At 41.5% G+C, this 22,274-nt stretch overlaps 1 long non-coding RNA gene across 1 annotated transcript in view; it reads left to right on the forward strand.

Moving 5' to 3' along the window:
- LOC143676406 (uncharacterized) overlaps positions 1-20,836 on the forward strand; it is a 44,931-nt gene extending 24,095 nt beyond the window's left edge. Inside the window, exons 2-3 of the long non-coding RNA XR_013172062.1 lie at positions 15,918-16,094; positions 20,748-20,836. This is a non-coding gene — a long non-coding RNA (uncharacterized LOC143676406). The remainder of the gene's footprint in view (positions 1-15,917; positions 16,095-20,747) is intronic.
- The last annotated feature ends 1,438 nt before the right edge of the window (positions 20,837-22,274 follow it).

The following is a 22,274-nucleotide window of genomic DNA, read 5'->3' on the forward strand; positions in this document are numbered from 1 at the left end:
ATTCTTTGAAGTATTATCTGAAATCAGAACTAAGACTTTAACTGTGACCTCTTTGGAAGATTTAAAATAACCATTGTGTCATCCTACTAATGTAGTAATACCCACTTCAACCCTCCCAACACATTAGACTTCTGAAAAGTACAAAGCAACATTTCTGAAATTTAGGTGTTGATTTTATAACATAGACATTATGTAGTCGAAGGAAACTAAAGTTAATATATAACATTTATTGAGTGTTGTATGTCCCAGGCATTGTTCTAAATCCTTCATGTGCGTTCTTTACTGAATCTTCATAATAGCTGGAGGAGGTTGGCATTATCATCTCCCCATTTTGCAAATGAGGAAATAAGGCACCAGGGAGACATGGAACTTTCCTAAGGTCACAGGACAAGTCAGTGGAGTCAGGAATTGAACTCAGTTAGCCTGACTCTGGAGTCCAAGTTTTATCCACTATGCCGTGGTTCAGAGAATGTCTTCTAATTCATTTTTAAAGCTACATTCAAGGCAGTGAGTGGGGTGGAAAGATCACTGGACTAGGAGCCAGAAGGACTTGCAACCTGATTTTGTGACTAACTAGATGTGCAGACCTGGACAAGTCAACCTCTCTGGGAAAAATTAGGCATAAATCCATTACATAAAGTACTTTTATAAGCAATTTATTTGTTTAAAATAAACACAGTGATTCTCAGAGGGAGGCCATGTAAGAAGCACTATTAGGAGCAACATTAAATAAAGGTTCTGGGGCCAGACATTGTGGCTGAAATGGGGTTTCATGCAGAATTTTGTGGGCTTAGTCTCCACTCTGTTTCTTACCAGATGTGAGATGGGGACAAGTTGGTGCCTCTTTCAGAGCCTCCATTTTCATCTCTAAAATGAAGATAACAAAATGTGTCTCCCTCATTGGACTGGTAAAACTAGGTGAACAATTGTACTTCAAGCATTTAGTGGCGCATATACACGCTTCTCTATATGACCCTATGACCATGCTATTATCCCCATTATACAGAAGAATACACTGAGGCATAGAGAAGTTTAAATGACTTGCCTAAGGCTATTTAGTTTGTGAGTGATGGAGTCACTCTGGGGCATATGGCCCCAAATCCTGGGTATTTAATCGATACTTCTCAGGACTAAGAGGCCACTATGTGTTTTCTATTACCTGAGCTAACAGCCCCTCTATCAGGAGCTTCTCCCCCTCACAATTCGGCAGCCAGAGTGTTAAACCAGTATCTTCCAAGGAGGTCTCGGCACTGAACCTATAATTCTTTCTGATTAGCCAGGACCTGCCTCTGTTTTGATTGTTCAGTGCTACAACTCACACACACACACACACACACACACACACACACTTGCGACGCCTTCCAAGGGAGTAAACTGGATTGACCTCCCCAGTTCCCTGGTAATTTTCAAGTTCTACTGGCTTAGAAGGCAGCCACCCTCCTAGTTCTTCCCGACCTACCCCACCTTTTATAGCTACTTTCCGATTTTGCATACGATACTGAGGATTAAAGTTATACAGATCAGCTACTGGCAGGAATGGCCTTAGGACGTTTTGAAATATGTTATGTAATATGTCAAATAATGAAAAAAATTAAATGTTGTACCCTGAAAAATAGAACATGGTGGGGGGAGCAGAAATTATGTCACATGTCTTCAGGACGCAAGTTGGAACAGAGGAGTGTTGGGGAATTAATGCCCTGATTTCACCATGTGTTTTATATGAATTTCTTTTCATCAAGGGCTTCAGAACTCTTTAACCTTTGAACTCCTGTGCCTTGCCTTGAGAGAGTTGCAAAGCCATTTGCAGCAGTTTTTCTAAAAAATACTCTTTTTTCTTAATTGATGGATAAGATATTTAATTTTCAGAATAGTAGGATTCCTATATTTTGATACTTGCCTGATCTCTTAAAGGCACCTTGTCACTCTCTGATTCTACCAGACACATGGCTTCAGTCTATTTGGGTTTCCTCTTTAGCTAAGAAGAGTGGCAATAAGAGTTACCAGCTGGCACCTTTGTGGGGACAGTTTCCACCCAGAAACCCTCTTAGTTTTCAGGTTTCACAATGATGCTGATCTGAGTAAGTGCTACTGGAAACACAGGTTCTTTTGTAAAATGCTCCTGAATCCTAGTTCTTTCCCAGTGCTGGCTCTTCAACATTGACTGTCTCACGAGCCAAAACCAAGAGGTGCATGTTTCTATGTGAGATGGGCCTCTCTCCACAGAGGAACGACACAGAGGTTTCCCCCCCTTCGTGACCTACATAATTTATTTATAACTGCTCTAACCCTACCTCGCTAGCATCTTGTCTTTCAGGCATCCTACTCTCCCCTTTGTGCTATGCATATTGGAGCTGGTGGGAAGAAATCACCCAGAAAGAGACATCTTGTGCATGGCAAGGTCCTTTGAGATGAGCTAAGGATCCCCATCTTGACTAGAGTTTTCTGGATTTTAAACTCCATCATTAATCTTGTGATGCTTGATAAAGGTAGCAAAATAATACGTTGGTAAAATAAATGTTAACACATGCTGCACATACAAAAGCATTTTCTTCTTCAATTGGTAATGTTAGAAAATGTGCAATAATAGTATTGAATTTGCACCAGTAGGTGAGAGCCCTGAATCCTTCATTACATCTCTAAATCTGATTTTTGTTTGTGACCAGCATGAACACTGACCTTTGCCCCTTTGAATGATCTTTTCGTCTCCCAGAAAGTTCATGAAAAGGTCATGGAGCTGCGCTGACTTCCTGTGTGTGCATGGACGTGTCTTTGCTATTGATCTGGTAAAAGACCTTGCTTTGTCCATTCACTGGTTTCGTTCGCTTTATTTTTAATGGAAACCTGATCAGTAATTATAGAATTTTTCCACCGGAATTCACACCTGAGTAAGTGAAGAAAGCTTACCTCATTTCATACTGGTTATTTAGTCTGTATTTTACCTTGGCCATAACTCCCAATTAAGTGAATTTCTCAAACCCTTAACAAAGCAAAATATGGCACTTAGTGGTCACAAGTTCAAAGCAGGAAAGAGATAAAATGCCTTAATAGCTGGAAATAAAAACACTAGTGATTTTTTCTTATGGATTCCTTCATGTCACATTCAGATCATGAGTGACTATGAGTTTTCCCTTTAGATCATCTTGGCATGATCAAGGAGGAAAAATAAAAATGATTTCTAGTTTATTCTTGAGGTGATTCCTTCTTTTGATGCTGCCTGTCACTGTAAAAGGGGTTATGAATCTCCAGCAACCTGCAGTGCTGACACAACAGCAGTGGCGGCCCTGGTTTTCCCATCAGACTGCAGTGCTGGAACAGGGGGAGTGTTTTAAATCTCCGCTAGAAAACTACTGCCGTTTACAAACCTCACGGGTTGCAGCGAAATGGTGGAGAATGCATGTGCGTCATATTTAGAATGATTGCGTGATGGGGGATACAACAATACTTTTCAAGACTGTAAGCAATACATATATTGATATCTTGTGCTATTTATCTTGTAGATATACAGCCCTGGAAGTTCCTGGCTGCTAGCTGTTAGGCTTGTAGCCCGGAGAAGGAAAGATCCCGAGGTTTGTCACCACCGTATATCACTGCAGCTGTGCCCTTTGATTACACTGGGGCACACCAGTCATTAATAATGGGGAAAGCTTTTTGTCTGGCAAATACGTCGACCGTAGACCTTTTTCAACACCTACACGTCCTGGTGTGGTAGCAAAGGTAAATTAAAGATGAGGTTTATTTATTTCACGCTTATGAACACAGAGGCAGACTTTTCAGAGCCATCTAGAAAATTTATTTCTTTTCCTTGTTCTGTAAACTTGAAACATTTTCATGTTTTACGTTTGCTTAAGCGGATCTGGTCCTTGTCTCTCTCGAGCAAACACTATGAGCACACAGTAATCACGACTTTAATTCTATCACTGTCACACTCATTTGGCTCCTAGAAGGTTGCAAAGCAAGCTGTCATGCAAGAGGAAAACTGCTGTACAGGTGTGTTCAAGGTTGAAGATTTCTTGAAGAGTGTAATGGAAATGGAACTTGCAAAGTAGAATCCTTTCCTACATGCGAAAGCCAGCGTGGTCACCATGCAGTGCTCGGTGAGCGCTGGCAGCCGGTTCTCCAGGTGGTAGTATTTTCCCATCAAAAGTCATCCCCAAATGGACTGATTCGTAGGGCGTTTCAGTCACACTAAACTAACTCACAAAAAAATTTTATTTATAAATGCCCCCCTCCTCAGGTCAAACATTACAACTTTTTAAAAGTGAGGTAAAATGGTCACACTGTCTGTTGGCTTTTACCTCTATTTCATGTTTGTTGTCATTGGAACCCATTAGGACCTGTCATTTTTTTGTCTGCCATGTTATGGTAGCCTCTTCAATTGATAAAATTCCAGTCTAGCTTCTCTTAATTTGGAGTTTTTCGAAGTGTGAGATTTTTACAATCCATTAGTGGTGGTAAATTCAGTTTAGTCTTTCTCCATCATGTCAAAAAAAAAAAAAAAAGAAAGAAAGAAACATAACAGAATGGGACAGAGTACATTGCAGCATGTAGCATGGAGTAAGGGTGAGTAGATTTGCCTGAAGTTCTTGCCTGAAGTTGTGTTTGTGTCGTGCTCGTGCGTGTGCACACGCATGCAAGCTCTTAACATGTCTACAGATAAGATGTACTTCTGTGGGGCTTGATCAAGCAACTTTTAAAACCTCTGCTCCAATCTCTTGTTTTCCAAGGTATCTGATGCTTTCAGGCAATTTGGGCACATAACATTGCGTTACATGATGAGAAATGGTTGCCTTTTCAATTCTTTAGCCAATCTATCTAATTGGATCAAAAAGAGAGTCACAGTTTGGTGCTAGTAGATCTTTCACACCCATCGATATTTGCTAAACTGCTTCCCTTCTTTCTTTAACAAAATGAGAACTCAGGCTCAAAGTTTTTGACCGGAAAAGTATCTGGATAGAACTTTATGGTTCTGATTTGTTAATATGGCTCCCACTGTGCTCAATTTTAAGGCAAATGAGGCAGATTTTCCATTTATCTTGGGAAGTAAAGTTTTATTAAAAAAATAATTCTATTTTTAGTAGAACAGGCATCAACTGAAAGAAAAAAATGTCTGAGTAATTTGGGGTTACAGGAGGTACATGATTAAGGTGAAAATTTGTGATGTCATATGCAAATTAATGAAGGTATTACTAAAGTTGGGGAAACATGGTAAAGCCATTTTTAAAGCTACTGCCGGGGGGGTGGGCCACGGTGGCTCAGCAGGCAGGAATGCTTGCCTCTGATACCAGAGGACCCGGGTTCGATTCCCGGTGCCTGCCCATGTTAAAAAAAAAAAAACAAAAAAACAACTACTGCCGGAATGATTGTTCTAAGATACATATTGAGTTGCATCATTGCTTCCATTTAAAATTCCTCAGTATTGTTCCACTGCCTACAGGATGGGACTCCTGCCTCCTCTTCCAAGCTCATCTCCTTCTACAACCCTACTCACAACAGAACCAAAACCCGTCAGGCTGGGCCTCTCCCCACCTCTGTGCAATTGTGGGTTCTGCCCCTTGTGCAGGAATGCCAGCCCTGTGGGTCCCCTGGTGAGCCCCTCCTCACCCCTCCAAGGCTCAGCTCCAAAGTGAGGAGTCCAGGTCCCTCCCTAGCAGACAGGCACGCCATTCTCCCTTCTCCTGCAGCACCTTATTCATACCATGGGCATGCCATTTATTTCATTTGTATTTACCCTAAAATTCAAAGTCTGGTGAGAACAGCTCTGGCCTCTGCCATCCTCATAGCTGTGTATTGCAGGCTTCCCTAGCACACCACCTCCCTACCTCTTGCCCCTCACAGTAATTCCCCGAACTTGATTCTATTTCCTTGGCCCTGGCCCCAGGCTTCCTTCATAGCCCTGCCTCATTGAGAAGAGCAGCATCGAGCACTGGTTAAGAGCAGGGCTTTGTGGCCATGCTGCTTGGAGGCACATCTCAGCTGTTTGACGTTGGGTAAATGACTTAACTTCTCTGTATTTGAGCCATCTCAAGACCAAATGAGTCATTATTTTAAAAGTGCTCAGAATGTGTGACATGTAGTAAGTATTGAGTGTTTGTGAAAATGCAAACTTTCTGAATCATTCCGTTTCCTACTGTTCCAAGCTACAGCTTGCTCACCCAGCCCCATCAGTTCCTATTCCTTTTAGATGCTTCAATAAAGGCTGTAACTCATTTGGATATGTTTATCAGAACAGTGTCTGCCTTCTGATACGTTACAATTTTTCTCACTCTAAGACAGTCTTGATTTGGGGCCATGACTGTGCTAAGTGCAATGGGAAAAGAACAGATGAATAATATACACCCTTCATCCTTGAGGAGCTTAAGATTGGTCAAAAAATAAAACAAAAAACATTGTCTCTGTGATATGGCATGCTGGGAGCGCCGGACAAGGAAGGGAAGACAAGTTTGAATGTCATGGCGTGAGATAGGCCCTGAGAGTACCACAGGATGCCTAAAGGCTGGTCCCTTCCTTGGAGCAGTTGGCAGTTTAATCTTCCCAATCCTAAAGGCACTGCAAACTCAGATATGGCCTGGATAGGGTCACTATCCAAGGGGTCTGAGCTAAAGGGGCAGGGCATGCAATGGGGACTTCTGGAGAGAGTTCTTGGGGTCAGGATGAGGCTTCAGGGTAGAGCACGGAAATCTGTCCAGGTCAGAGAAAAAGCTGATGTTTACCCAGCATCTTTCCTGCTTGTTGGTTAGTGTTCTATCTGTTTGGTGTCCTGCTGTACTGATTGTTGAACCAGTCCTGGGGAAAGGCAGTGGCAGGAGCTAGGAAGGAGACTAGAGTCCTGCCCTATTAGGGCTGCCATCCTTGCAAAGACCCTAAGGAGAGAAACCAAAGACCAGGCAGAGAGGGTTTGAGTAGAGAGGCATCTTTGGGTTCACGGAGCCCTAGTAGTACTGGGCCTGACATCCAGTCTAGGCCACCCTCCTGCCGGAGACGCTCCTTTTATGTGAAGGAGCCCTGGTTTTTATTGGCCCCCAGCATGGTAGGCTAAGCCTAAAGGGGCCACGGAACAGGTAAGTTCGTTTGAGGTCCTATCATGGAGAACCAGTGCATACCCAAATAGGATTAGTGGTAGAATTCTAGATCAGGACAATCTGAGCTTCCCAAACCCAGGAGTCCAGTATTCTAGCAGTGATTTCTTCTCCTTGAGTGATCACAAGAAGAGGGCAATGCACTGGACCTAGTAAGATGTAAGTATTGGTAGGATTTCAGTAGACGGAGATGGGACAGAAACACAATCCCTATGGAGGGAAAAGAGGGTGAAGAAGTATAAAGTGAGAGAGGGATACATTTAGAAGGATTTGGGTTCAGAAGCTGGGAAAACAGGGCCATAAAATTGGCACTGTCTTTAGAATAAGCATATTAATTTTCTCGTTCCTAATCGCTACTGGAAGTCACTGTTTAAGAATCGTTTTATGCACCAACCCTCTGCTGGTAACTGAGACTCAGCATGTCAGCGTTCTCAGTAAGGGAAGAGGTGGTGTGGTGGTGGTGGGACAGAGATCAGAATTGATGAGGGAGGATTCTGGTTTGAAAGGCCATCACCCCACCCACCCCTAGATGACAACCAGTCAGTCCCTGCTCCTGAGAGAAGCTATTGGATGCTAGGCCTCTATTTAGATCAAATGTGGGTGGTGCATCTGGTGATGCCTGGGACCTCTTGTGGGCTCAGATTTCATGACAGCCTCTCAATACTTGCTCATGTTGACAACATCATCTCCATGTACATCATATTTGAAAGAGTTCGAAATGTTTTGCTTAAACTAGAAAAGTAGCTACTACTTTTTCCATCTCACAATAGAATATCAGTTATTAACAAATTTGATAATAAATTACAGTTCATTCCAGGGCGTGCCACGTGGCTCAGCAGGCAGAGTTCTCGCCTGCCATGCCGCAGACCTGGTTCGATTCCCGGTACCTGCCCATGCAAAACAAAAACAAAAACAAAAACAGTTAATTGCAATAACTGTGTGCTAAATACTTTAATGGATACAAGGAAGGCAATGTGCTAAGAGTGCATGAGTATGATGTGGTCCTTTGTCACAAGGAACTCACAGTCTAATGGGAATAATACTCAAACACACAAATAGGGGAGTCAGTGTAACATAATGGTTGATAGGGGAGGCTCTAGATAAGGGTGTACAGCTAAATGTTTAACAAAATGTGGGAGGGTGTTCTGGTTTGTAGTCCATGCCTATTTCCATAGTGTAAATATATGCCCCCTAGTTTATTTCCATCTGCCAACATGGCGTCACTGAATGCAGAGTTGGGAAGAGAGGCTAACAATGGACTCTTGCAAGCTGGTAGGAGCTGGTTCTTGCATGCTGCTGTTTAGAGGTAGTCTGTCTGCCCTTGAGTCTCAGCTCTGGCTCTTAAAAAGAGATTGGAGAGATGCTTCTGAAAGATCCAAGAAGGAGGGGAAATTTTAGCTAAGTTTTGAAGGATCAGTAATAATCCCACAGGTATGTATGGTGGGAGTAATAGAAAAGGGATTTCAATGGGGACAATGTGGCCAAAGCCAGGCAGGAAGGAAAGTGTGGTTGAGTTCTGAAAATGCTGGGTAAATAAGTTGGACTGGAGTATAGGTTACCTGTATAGAAGTAGGGGGACTGTGTGCTGAGGAATTAGACTGGGCCATGTTGTGGGGGTCTTGAATGCTAGAGAAGGTTGGATTTACTTTAGGGAACCCCTGACTATTTAGAGGCAGAAAAGTGACACAAGGCCTGGGATTTCTAACAAAACTTCTCTAAATTAAGGGTGACATGAATCCCCAAGTGAAGCGAGGTTACTGCTTTAACCCCTTGGGGAAGAATGCTTATTCCATCATTAAAAACAAATAATGGTTGGCTCCAATCAAGTCTGGCTCTTGACTAAAGAAGAGCAAGGCAGACTCCATTCCGAGGTTCAATTTATTGTTCAGTACTCCATCTGAAAATACAATTGGGCCAATGAAAATTTTCAAATGGGTATATCTTCTGTAATCTTTAACATACATCAATGGAACTTCATATCTGGGTAGATGGTACAGAGATATATGATTTCACCAAGTGCGGTTTGCAGTTCATAGAATCACTAATACAAAATAAATTGCTGCCCTTTAGAAGTTACTTGCAAATATTGAAGTGACTCAAATATTATAGGACAAGAGGAGAGTATTACTTTCTAGAGTTGATTGAGGGAAAAATTTCTCAGTTGATGTTGTTTTCCAGAATGTCACCTCTTTAGAAAATACTTTATTTCAAATGGTTCATTTACTCTGGATCTAATTCCTATCATCTCAGGCTTCGTTTTATAAACAGTGCTCACAAGAGCCAAATTTTGTTTAACAGTTTACAAATTGCATCCAAACCACATTATTTTTATAATAGCCTTAACTATTGTGCTGCTTCCCAATTTCAAACGTACACTCACAAACATCCTTACAGCAGCCTATGAGATGGGAAGCACAGGATTTTTGAGTTGGAAGGGACATGTGAGATAAGTGAGTGGCCTACGTTCTTCATTGATTTATCCAACAAATATTTGTCATGTGTATATTTGACCGAAATAATACAGTATTACCAGGTGTGAATAAGAGCGAGGAGGTTCCTGCTCTCAAGGAATTTACATTCTTAGTGGAAGGCGGACAATGAACAAATAAACAAATAAATTATCAAGATAATTCAAGATTGTGGTAAGTGCTCTACAGAAAATAAGCAGGGTTTTGTGCTAGAGAGGGTTTGGGTGGAAAATTGTACTTTAGAGATCATTGTCAAGAGAGGACACTTGAATTGAAACTTCAACAATAAGAAAGAGCCAGTCATGGGAAGACCTCAGGGGAAAGCATTCTAGACAAATTGCAAGTGCAAAGGCCAACAGTGAGCTTGGCCCATTAAGAAAACAAAGGAGGCCAGTGTGGTCAAGTGAAATGAGCAAAGGGGGGAGTGGTACAAGACAGAGGAGGACAGCGGGATGAGGACCAGATCGAGGATTTTGAATTTCAAACTCAGTCACTGTTGGGTAATAAGCAGAGGAGAGAGATGAATCTTTTGGGTGCAGAATGGACCTGTAGAGGTACCAAAAGTGTAGGTAATGAGACCTATTAGGAAACTGAAGCCCAAACAGGGGAAATAACTTGTTCAGGATCATCCAGAGAGCTGGTGGCAGAAGCAGTTTTAGAAGCCATGTTTTCTGCCTCAAGCTCTAGTGTTCTTGTTATTTTGCAAATAAGGAAATGTATAAGGGATATAATTACTCTTTATCTATGAGCAACTGGACTTTCTGGTTTTCAAAAAATATTGTGGAGAGCCTTTTACTGTGTGTGAGTGTATGTGTCTGTGTGTATGTGTATGTGGTAAAAAAATTTGAGAGCGGTCTCACAGTTCAACAAGCACACACATGGTCAGCTAACACATTTGTTTTCCAGCCTCCTTTGCAGCTAAATTTGTTCATGTCACCTATACGTGAACTTTTGCTGAAAACTCCTGGGAAAGTTTTAATTTCCTGATAAAGATCCCTTTCTTCCTACATCCTTGCCATTTTCTTCTTCCTATGTGAAACCATGAGGATGAAGGCCATGGGTTAAGATGGCAGAGCATGAAGCTGGAAGGAGCCTGGTCCTGATGGTTTCTAAAAACTGGTGCACCAACTCTGCACACAGTACTCTTGACCTTCATGATGTATGAGAAAATACTGGTTAAGCCACTGTATTTGGATTTTTGTTAAATACAGGTGAACACATCTGAACTGATCCATGAAGGAAACAGAAATTGATTAATGCCCTATGGCTACAAACTGTAAACCGCTCATCAAAATACAAGAGGGAATGAATTAAATACTAGAGTTAAGAAAAGTAAGAGTTGTGGATTTTTGTAACCAAAGGAGGTATTTTTCTAAAGAAAGCTACAGTATCTACAGCATATATATATATATATATATTTTATTTTTTAGGTTCATGGTCCGTGAATCGAGCCCAGGTCCCCCACATGGAAGGCCTGCATTCTACCACTGAACCACCCGTGCACCCCAGTATTATATATTTTTAAGAGGAATCATACCATCAGCTTTTACAATAAAATTTCCCAATCATGTAGGCTCAAGAATTGAGGAGTGCTGGGACCATGGGCATTTGAATTATACCAGGAGAAGGAGCCCTGGAAGGTGTTCAAATTAACATATAGTTAGTCATCTGCAAATTAATTTAAAGAAGTGCCAAGAGTTCTAGACAAGTTCAAGCTGCCTTTGTAGGTTGTGAATCCTTCTGAGGTTGAATCTGGAGTCAGCTTGCAGGGCTCTTGGGCCCTTTCTAAAAATTACCTTTGCAGCTTCCTCCTAGGATACTCAAACCCAAGATGGTGATAGGTTTCCAAAGTCCACCCATTCTCAATCTAGGGATCTCCACGACTAACCAAGTGAACATAAAGAGAGCGTTCTGTCATTTCTTCTCATGCATACCTGAAAATATGGTCTGGCCCTATTCCAGTCTTCTGACAGCTTATTCAAAGGCACAATGTGTGTCATGAGACAAACAATGTACTGATGATCTCATTTTCCTGCATTAAAGTTGCTCTGAGAATATGCAGTTTCTTTCTTAAATATAGACACATATAGACATTAAACTCTAAATTTAAGGACAAGGTATATTTTTAATTCTGATGATGCAATTTCAAGTCCCAGAACAGCATTAAGTATTCTGTGTTGTTCCATAAATATTCATTGTATATCTGACTCATGGAGTCAGAGTTCTCACAACCTCCATAGAAAAAGCTGAATAACAGGTAATTAAGCAGGTTTATAGGGGCAAGAGGAACCCAAGGCTCCCCACCTCCCTTAAAAGTGCTCCACATGGTGACCAATGAATACCCTCCATAAGTAGTCTAACCCTGGACTAGACTAAGACATCAAAATGGGCATTATCCATGACAACAAGCTATGACACTGAAAAAGTACTTTCACTATTAGGCTTCTTGATCTTCTTGTATTATCCATCCATCAATCCATCCACATAGCACACATTTATTGTGTTTTGTTTTCCATTCTTCTAAAATGCTTTTAGCTTGCAGAGCATCTGGAAAATAGAGCATTTGGAAGGTTACAAAGAGAGCTTGACCATGAACTAGCAGTCTCATACAGCCACAACCCTGCAGGCCAGACTGCTGTTCTAGAAGTCCATTCATGGAGCTGGCTCAATTACTTTCAAGGGGTTACATAATGGGAGCAGTTTCAGATGTTTCATTAGTTAGAATATCCCCCTCTTAAGCAACTTACATTTTGATACTGAAACAGAATTTGTAGGAGACCTGAAAACTGGTCATGCCTCGTGTTTGGATAATATCATGCAGTCAACAAGTTAATTTATTTTTCTTAAAAAAAAAAACTTTACATATGTCTTGATTTTCCTTGGCTTCTTATAAAAAATGGTACCTCATGAAACACTGGCTTGGTGGTCATTACTGGTTCTGAGGTGGTGATTTGTGATGATTTCCAAGCTTGGGTTGAGGGGAGAGGAGGAAGGGATCACTGAGGCAGCAGGAATATACTTCTTAAAAATGCACATCGTTTTGAAATTTTGGTTTCCCATCACCATTTATATTCCTGAGAAATAGATCTATCCCTCATTCTGCAGCAGTGTTTTGTGACATTTGGATTTACAGTGTTCAAGTTGAAGTCTCTAGCCCCTTGCAGTCTGTCAAAAACAGCTTTTTTGTCCATTTATTTTTGTCTTCCACACCCCAGTCTGAATATCTTTTGTAAATTTATATTTGACAACCGTCGTATTTCAGTAGCTGGCTTCAGTTTCACAATCTACCTTGCTTGCTCAGTTACATTAGCCGAAACAACAAATTTAATCCATGATGTCAATAGTAAATTATAGCAGAGAAGAAATATATGTCTGATATCATAAAGGTCAAGGCCATTGTAAAAACACTGCAAATTCTGGATCCATTGTGTTTGATCAAGCAGTGGGCTCTTGCTAAACACTAACATGAAAATCAGATTAGCACTAAAAGCCGTGTTTGGCTAATCTTATTTTTTAATATCATTTTTAATGGAAAATTTCTAAAAGCAGAAAGCTCCTCTATTCTATACTGCACTGTGAATTCTGTTCCCATGGACATTGCCTGTGTAATTATATTTTATATTTGGTAGTGGATAAATAATTAAAACGAGAATTACTTTCCTGAAAAGATTCATTTAGAGCACACATTTCCTATTACCATAGCTGTTGGATGGGGGAGGGGACATTGCCTCCACCCTACCTAAACTACCTTGCCATTAAACTATCTAAATTACCTCGGTGAATTCTAAGCACAGAAGTGGTTGATGAATTGCTTTTGCATAAATGCACTTTCTCTTTGCTAGAATCTAATTTTATGAAATACTCATGTATGTGTGCACGCACGCACACACACACACACACATATGTGCGTGTGTGCACACCCACCAAGAGACACACATACACCAAACCAACCACTGAACCCTCTCAAGAAGAAAAATTGAAGGCTGGAATTTTCCCTATATAATGAAATTTTTCTAAACGTTGCCAGTAACATAAGCATCTCTGAGGAAACCCCCAAATGGTTTCATCTCTTATAGGGAAGAACAGTTCATGAATCATTGTTTCCATGCAAAGGTGTTTAATTTCTTTAACTGGTGCTATCAATTTTACCACCTGATATTTTTTTAAGTATCAAAATTTGATTCTGGCTTAAACCCATTTATTACAAGTAGGAAAAAAAAATCTTTTGCAGAGTAAACCAAAAAGCCATTCTGTAGCTGAGGGTCTGAGAATCCAAAACATAGGTAGAATGTGTTTACATGTTTGATCTTTCATGGACAACCCCAGCAGCCAGGGAAGGTTCTTAAGCAGCTGACATCTCTCACTTTGGTTCACATGTATTTTGATTTGTTAATTAGAAACATTTATTTTCCTTTCAGTGTGTTCTTTCTGCTTATGTTAGATGTAAAGAAAGAATGCAGTATCTCATCTCCCAAGATACAACATGGTGGAATAATTTGGGGTTCAGAATTATCTCATGGTAGAGTCATTTACTGTTGGTGTCAGTGAGAAGGGAGAAAATGCCTTTGGCGCCCAGTCCACTCAGTGATAACCAACTGCTTTATAGCACTGGTTTCCTGGGCGAGTTAGAGCAATTGCTGTACGGAGGCAAACACTGAGCAGAAAGGAGTGGCTCTAGTGAGGTCAGAAGATGCCCAGCCCTGCCTGTGGTTAGAGCTTCTCTGACCCTCCTGCTTCCATTACTGCACAGCACACAACATGTTTGGCCTTGGGCCAGAGGAGAGAGGGAGGGTGTCCCGGGGGGAGGAATTCCACGTTCTAGGAAGTTCCTTTGCTTCACTTTTAGTCACTTACCTGGAGCCAGCTGAAGAAACTGATCCCCAAATTGACCTTGGACTGTGTGGATACACAGCTCAAGTTCATATTCCACTTCAAAGAAGGAAAATGACCCTCGAATACTAAGGGTATTGCAATTAATATCTGTATATTTATTTCCAAACTTTCTTTAATTTGGTAATTGGCATCCATTCATATCCTACAGGGAACATGAAAGCGATACACTTGCTGCCTTTAAGAACCTTAAAATTGAAAATCACAACAAAAATATATAGCCTTCTAAGTAGCCTCTTAGCCCTTAATCCCTCCCCAAGGAGGGAGGATGGGAAAGTGGAAAACAGGTGTGTGTCATTCATGATGGGATTAGACCCATCCTGATCCATTACCAACGGTTGTTTATGTAGCCCCAACAAAGTCAGAAATGTATGAGGAGGAGGAAGTCGAGGGTAAAAGGACAAATCGCAGAGTCTGCCTTGGTTGCACACTGACACACTGACAGCATTTGCAGCTAACTAGCAGTGACTTACATGTCGTTTCAAGATCTCTGGCCTGTTAATGTATCTTGCCTCAATATGTAACTGTGATTTTTTCTTCCTAATGAAATAGACAAATCATTTACTTTCTCTGATTTTTGTTAGAAATCAAAACAACATCCTATAAGCTAAGTTTTGATCATTTCTGACAGTGATTACTTTTTTACTCTTATTTTAATCTGAGCGAATTTTGTTCCTGAATGAATGAATAAATGAATTGTAGCTAGTACTGTGATCTGTCCACCGAAACAGTGTTCTCACTTTGATCGTGAACAGAGGCTTAGAAAAATTTGCCCTCCTTGTTCAAGTCATAGATGGGATCTTGCCTCTGGGCTTTCTGATGTTTCTAGGGTCTAAATGACAGCAATGCCTAACAATCCCCGAGCTCTCTCCCCCAACCCAGGCACTGCACTTGACCCTTCATTTGCCGTGTCTCATTCAGTACTTGCAATAACCCTTTGAGTTAAATAATGTTATTCTCCCACTTTGCAAATGCGAAAACTGAGACTTAGTAAGGCTAGGTATCTTTTCAAAGCTATGTACGTACACCAAGGTTTGGCTGCTAGTCTGTGGATCGATTTTCTTCAGGTCAGGTTCCCACCCCTTCTCCAGAAACCTGTTCTTGGATCTGCCTCCAAATGCCATGTTCCTAGCCACTACACAGTTCTACCTTGTTGTTGGTTCACATTACAGAGTTCCCTTGATGTGGTTTATTCCCTCTGCTACCTCTCTCCTTCACAGAGTGACAACTGCACTTCCTTTAGGATTTAGAAAGCAGTGGCTTCATGGGCTCACCTCAGCGCTCCAAGCAACCCCGTTAGCTGCTGCTCCTGGCAGGGGAGCTGGAAACATGCCCCACCGTGGGCACCTGCCCCAGGAGTAAACAAACTGCCTCTTATTCCATCAGCTCTTTTCCATTTGCTGCTCAGCTAACAACCTATTAGCATTATTTAAGTTAATGTATTGCTGTGTTATTTTACATATTTACTTTATATTCTTCACAGGATGACATGTTTAGATGTTTGGATGCTCGGTGTGAATTTTTCTGAGACAGAATTGGATGAGCCCGAGAAGAGGACTGTTCTGCCACCGGGAAGCCTGCTGCTGATTCATTACTCTTCATAGGGCACCTTTGGTCTGACAGACTGAAGAGAGAGACTCTCATGGTCACCATGAATCAGGTAGGTTTGAAATGTAACGCGGCATTAGGAGGGAACGTTTACACTCACGCCTCCATCACCTCATACTGATGGTGAATTTTGGCAGGGGTGGGAGGGAGGGGGTATTGAAAGCAGCACTAGACAAAACTCTGGGAACCATATTTAGCTCTCTTCTTTGTAGGTATTTTGTAAACAAGCAAACAAACAAACAAAAAACCAGAAAAGGCATATAGGTTTTTCTGTTGGGCTGTTCTGACTTTAAAAAAAGAAAGTGCATTTATTGCAAGAACACCTGTGCGCGGGAATTGGGAAAGGAGAGCAGTTCTAGCAGGTGGAGGGCACTGTGGGTCCTGTCTGGCCACCTCTGTCTCTCTCACACCCACACACAGTGACAGGGCGTCAGTCTCATGGAGTCTATTCCCTGGGGCCTCATTGTCTCTTCTGTGTCTCCTCTGCTTCCTCCAGACTGACTGGCTTCTTTCTTCCCTCTCCTTCAACATTTAGCAAATGGTGGCCAGGGAGCCGAATACCGCCTGGAAGATGTTTTATTTGGCCGTCTCAGTGTTTACACCCAGTTTCGAATTTAAAATGTTTTTCAGCACGGCATGTGTTATTGTTGTACAGTTGCACATTTATACATTTATTTTATTCCTGAAGGCATTTGAGTTTGAGTATATTCATTCTGGATATATTTTCTTTGCATCCTTCCGCTTATTCATAGCTTTTGACACCTTTTAACTTGGGTTTTCTGACTCCTCATGCCCTCAACTCCCATCCAAATAATGTCCTCTGAATTGTTTTTCTTTGTTTTAGCTCTCACTGCTAACCCTCATTTGATCTTTCTCCATTCACATACCTGAAAAAAGAATCTTCCAGTAGCACAATACATAACAAGTTAGGCCAGGTACCTCTCCTGACATATTTATTATAAGTGGGAAAGTACTCTGTAATTTGCTCAATGCTATACAAATGTAAGGTGTCTATTGTTATTATGTGGCTATATATTTTAGGGTGACATAGGGAGACTACCAAAAAAACCCCAGTTCTCTCCTGGAATGTGTGATGATTTATTGCTTTGGAGTTTATCCAAAGACCTCAGTTAAGAAACACAGCAGTTGGGCTACAGACCAATTTTTGTACAGATGTGAGCATACCTGTGGGCCCTCTCTAAGCATGTAGGGGGAATACTTTCAGATTCAGACAAACAGCTTGGATTCTTGGGTGAGTGAGCTATTCTGTGGGCACAATCGAGGCCCTCTGGAGACACCTGGACAGGGGCAGGTCATTTATGAGTATCTTGAAAACAGTTTTTCTTTTTTGGATACAACAAAGCCATTGATGTGTAGTCTTCACTTACAAATTTGGGCCATTCTTCATCTTTGATCAACCTGTAATTCCCATTACCATGATAATCTACCTGTTTCACTCTGCTCCAATCTCCCCTGCCAATCGATTAAAAACAGGCTCAGATTAAAAATAAAACACAGAAGGCAAAATAGGGAAAGTAGAAACTCTTCGGTTTCCGACACGCTCTGGGCACTAAGGCTGCCTGTGCCTCTCTGACTTGGTGTCTCCTTTTATCAAGTGATAAAGACAACCATTTTCAGAGAAGCTAAACCACTAGATTGAAAGATTTGTAAATATTTAGACCGAACTAATAAAGCAGCATATGTTTACCAAGAATATATAGTCTTGGAGATCTCATAAGTAGAACTAATTAAGGTTCATAATTAACTTTGGAAGGAACCCAAAAGCAGAGAATACAATTAGACAAATGATCTTTAAGCCAGAAGATACAGGAATTTGAAAGCGCCTATGCCGCAACTGAATGCTCTTAAACTTTCTACCAGAAACACTGGAAACCCAATGGGCTAGATATTGGCCGGTGTGCTGTCTGCCTTGGCCCACTTCATTGGGGGGTCACGAACATAAAGGAGGTGACAGAAAGAAAAATGCAGTCTCTACTCATGGCATTAATAGCGGTGTTTCCAGCACCTGTCCTAGCAGGCCTAGTGCTTCAGGGATGCTGCAGCATGGCACAGGGTTGTAAAAATGCTAAGAAATAAAAGCGAAACAACAGCAACAACAAAGAGAACATAAACCACAGAACCGACTTCTGGAGCCAATCCAAGAGCGCCCAGGGGCCCCGTCACCTGTGATGAGTGTAGGAGCTTTGCCCTTGTGAAGATGGCAGAGACCGGCACCTGGCCGAAGAGCTACGTTGTGATGGGACCGAAGCGCAGGGCTCGGGAGGTTTTATGGGGTGGGGTGGGGGCTGTGGACCGCACCCTTCTATACCCATAAAGCCGGCACAGCAAAGTGATGTGAAGAGCCCTAGCATGAGAAGGATTGTCTCTGTGGATGCTAAGGATTGTAAGGTGATGCTACCAGCTTAACTGCTACAAGTCTTCCAAGGGTAATGCCTCTATCCTAAACCCAGCAGGGCAGGGCTCGGAGCAGTGAGCCAGCATTGAAAGGCACTCAGTATCAGCATCATTTGAAATTTTGACCAGGAAGTTTTTTGAGTCTTTGTCTTCTAGGCAGTTATTAACTAACTCGAAAAGCCTGGTCAAAATGAAGTGTTTGGTGTTTATTTTAAGAGCAGGTTTTCTTTGGGAGGAGGATATAAACAATACAATCATGTGTGAGAAGAGTCAGATTTTGTTTTTACGGATGAGAAAGCTGATATATGGTTATGCACATCTCATTCCCAGCAGCTTTAGGTTGATGTCTGTGGAGCACTGTGTGGAAATAGCGATGGACTAGGACACGTCAACTTGAAAACGGGAGAAAGCTAGGGGAATATGGACATAGGGGAGAACAAAAATTTAGCAATTCTATCCATTAAATTAGAAATTCAGGATTGGAAAGAAGCCCAGATGTTATCTAATCCAGTGCTTCTCAAACTTTAATGTGGCCTTGAATCACCCAGAGATCTTGGTAGAATTCAGATTCTGATTCAGAGGGTGGGTGGGTGGGTGACCAGATCTTCTCACCAAACTCCCAGGTGATGCCAGTGCTTCTGTCCCTCCATCTCACTTGAGTAACAAGGATCTCCTGCAGTTCCCTACCTGGTAGATGAACCCTTTCAACCCCTTCATATCTGTTAGATCTGGCATGGGCTATAGAGTTCATAAAGCATTGTCATGTATACCCTTTCATTTGCTTTTTATAACCTTATCAGCTGGAGCACATATTACTAGCTCCATCCTCTCCCATCTTGCCTTCTCCCCACTTTACAAATGAGGAAACCTAGGCTACCATAAGTTTAACAAGGTCCTGTGATTGCAAAAAGAGAAGACCGTGGAACCTAAATTTTCTGTAGCACATAATCTAACTCAACCTATCTGTATAGCTCATTTGAACAATTGAAACACAGGGATCCCAGAATAAGAAAGTGGTCCTTTAATCCTATGTAGCTTAATGTAATGCCTGGATCCATCCTATAGTATATTAAGCAGATAATAAAAAAATATTGACAGGGCAGGCCATGGTGGTTCACCAGGCAGAGTTCTCGCCTGCCATGCTGGAGACAGGGGTTCAATTCCCAGTGCCTGTGATTGCAAACAAACAAACAAACAAATAAATAAAGTATTGGCAAAATCCCTTGAGGGATGAGAGAAAAAATATGGAACTATTAAATTTTACCAATAAGGAATCCCCTGATACTGTGTCAAACTTTAGGGACACCCAAATCAATAGGCCAAGCCCTTGATCTTGAGGCTTACTCTTGTGAAGCTTATGTAGATGGCGTAGAAGCTTAGCCTACCTATAGGTATACCTCAGAGTTACTTCTGGAGGATCTCTTTTGTTGCTCAGATGTGGCCTCACTCTCTCTAAGCCCAACTCTACAAATGTAATCATTGCCCTTCCCCCTATGTGGGACATGACATCCAGGGGTGAAAGTCTCCCTGGAGGCATGGAGATGACTCCCAGGGATGAGTCTGGCCCTGGAACCATGGGATCAACAATTCAATCCTGACCAAAAGGGGTGAAAGAAGTGTAACTAATAAATTATCAGTGGCAGAGAGAGTTCAAATAGAGTCAAGAAGCTACCCTGGAGGCTGCACTTAGGTAAGCTTCAGTTAGACACTGCTCCTTATCATAACTTGCCAAACGCCAACCAGGACCATTCCAGCCAATCCTAAAGAACACCTAGGGCAATATATAAGATTCCATGAGGGTTCCATGCAGTAGGGTAACTTTCCAGAAACCTACAACCTCCAGATGGGTCCCTGGATCAGGTAAGTCCTGAAACCTAGAGGGCCCAACCTCTCCAGAACATCAGATAGTTCCATCTCCCTACCCCATATTATTGACAGACCCTTCCAACATGAAAAAGTTAGAATGACCATAGCCCAAACACCCCTAAAGAGAGGGATAGAAAGATCAAAGGTAATGATGGAGTTATACAGAGAAGATAGGATTTAACAAATGAATATGATTGTCGAATCATTAAATTGATATCTCTTTTAGTCTCCAGTATTTCGGAGCAGCTAGAAGTAAAAACCTAAAATTGTGAAATTGTAACCCATGCCAAACTCTGAAATATGTTCTACAACTAATTGTGGTGCTGTGTTTTGAAATTTATTGCTTTTTTGTATGTATATTATTTTTCACAAAAAAAAGAAAAAAGTCGACTGTGATGATAAAAAAAATATTTATTCCTTCTAGCCTCCCATATTTTGGAGCAGCTGGAAGGAAAAGTCTGAGAGGATTGTATGGTGGCTCAAGACAAACTCTAGGACCTGTCCTGTAACTACTTGTTAAAAAGTGCTTTGAAAACTATTGCTTTTCTTTCTTTGCTTTGTATGTATTTTATATTATACAACAAAAAAAGTAAAAAAAAAAAAAAAAGAGAGAGAGAGAGAGAGAGAGAGAGAGAGAGAGAGAAGAGTGTAGCTGAAGCTGAGCTCTCCTTACTCCCAGCCTAGATGTCTCATCTCAGCTGCAGCTGTATTTGGGTGTAGAGGCCAAAGGAATGGGCAAGTGATAGTGTCTAGTTAGAGGAAAAATATTGCAATAATTTTGGGAGGTTTTTCCCATCAAGTTCCAAAGTTCTTTGCATCCATTACTATACAAACCAGTATGAGGCTTGATTCTCTTTTAATATTTTTTATCTGAGGTGTCCTTTTGAGAATCTGTTGAAAGTTCTGGTCCTTTCCCAGTATATTACACTGACGCTAACACCCAACTTTTTTGTTTGTTTAGATTGTTAAGGATCATAAACCACCTGAAACCTATAAATATATGCCCTGTTTAAGGAGCCTGTCTCTAGTAGAAGTTGCTTTTCAGTTTCTTGCTCACCATGTATCTTGAATTCTGCAGGCAGCACAAATGTAGTTCACTCTCTTTGTCTTCTTTTTTCTCTTGGAAATGGTGATTATGAATGATTTATATAACTTATATATAAACTTTCAGGCAGTAACTATCAAAATTGTATTATTGTCACATTCTGTTTCCCTCCTCCTGCCCTTTTTTTCTTTCTTTCCTCCTTCCTCTTTCTTTCTTTCTTTTTTCCTCTCTCTCTCTTTCCTCCCTTCCTCCCTCCCTTCCTTTCTTCCTTCCTTGACTTCATCATGTCTAAGGCTCAATGTGTTAAGATCACAGAATTTTTCTTTCCCATATGATTTCTGCCAGGCCAGTGTTCTTTCTGGTTTTCCCCAGATTCCCAAGACAAGGACTTATGTGCTGGGTACGTCTTTGAAGATGATTCCAAGGATCAGAGGTCCAGGGAGTAGGAAATGGGAGGGAGCAAAAGTTAATCAAAGATGCCTTATGGAGTTCGTTCCTGCCATAAGCAACTGGGACTCATTCTTGCCAGGACCACCTAAGGACATAGAATGCTCCTCCGATTTGCTTACACTGAAAAGCATTGACAACAAAAAGCATTTATCTATCGGCTCTCATCCTCTGTTGGTTTGGGTTTGCCGTGGTTGCTAAGGCTTGAAACCTGTACAGACCTCTCCTGGTGTGGTTCTAAGCCCCAGTGCAGGAAGCTGAGCTCTTTAAAGGAGATGCTTTTGGCAGAAGTGGCTCTCAGAACACTCGGGGAAGTGGTTAGTATCAGAGGTGAGGGCAGGAGGATTTGAAGGGATGCTCAAGAGGCTCTGACATACTGAGTTTGCCTCAGCAGATGCATGTCTTGTTTTAAGATATTCTTTAAATATTTCTCCTTCTCCTTCCCATCAAGATATCTCT

This window comes from Tamandua tetradactyla, chromosome 3, assembly GCF_023851605.1.
Source record: "Tamandua tetradactyla isolate mTamTet1 chromosome 3, mTamTet1.pri, whole genome shotgun sequence".
NCBI classification, from domain to species: domain Eukaryota; kingdom Metazoa; phylum Chordata; class Mammalia; order Pilosa; family Myrmecophagidae; genus Tamandua; species Tamandua tetradactyla.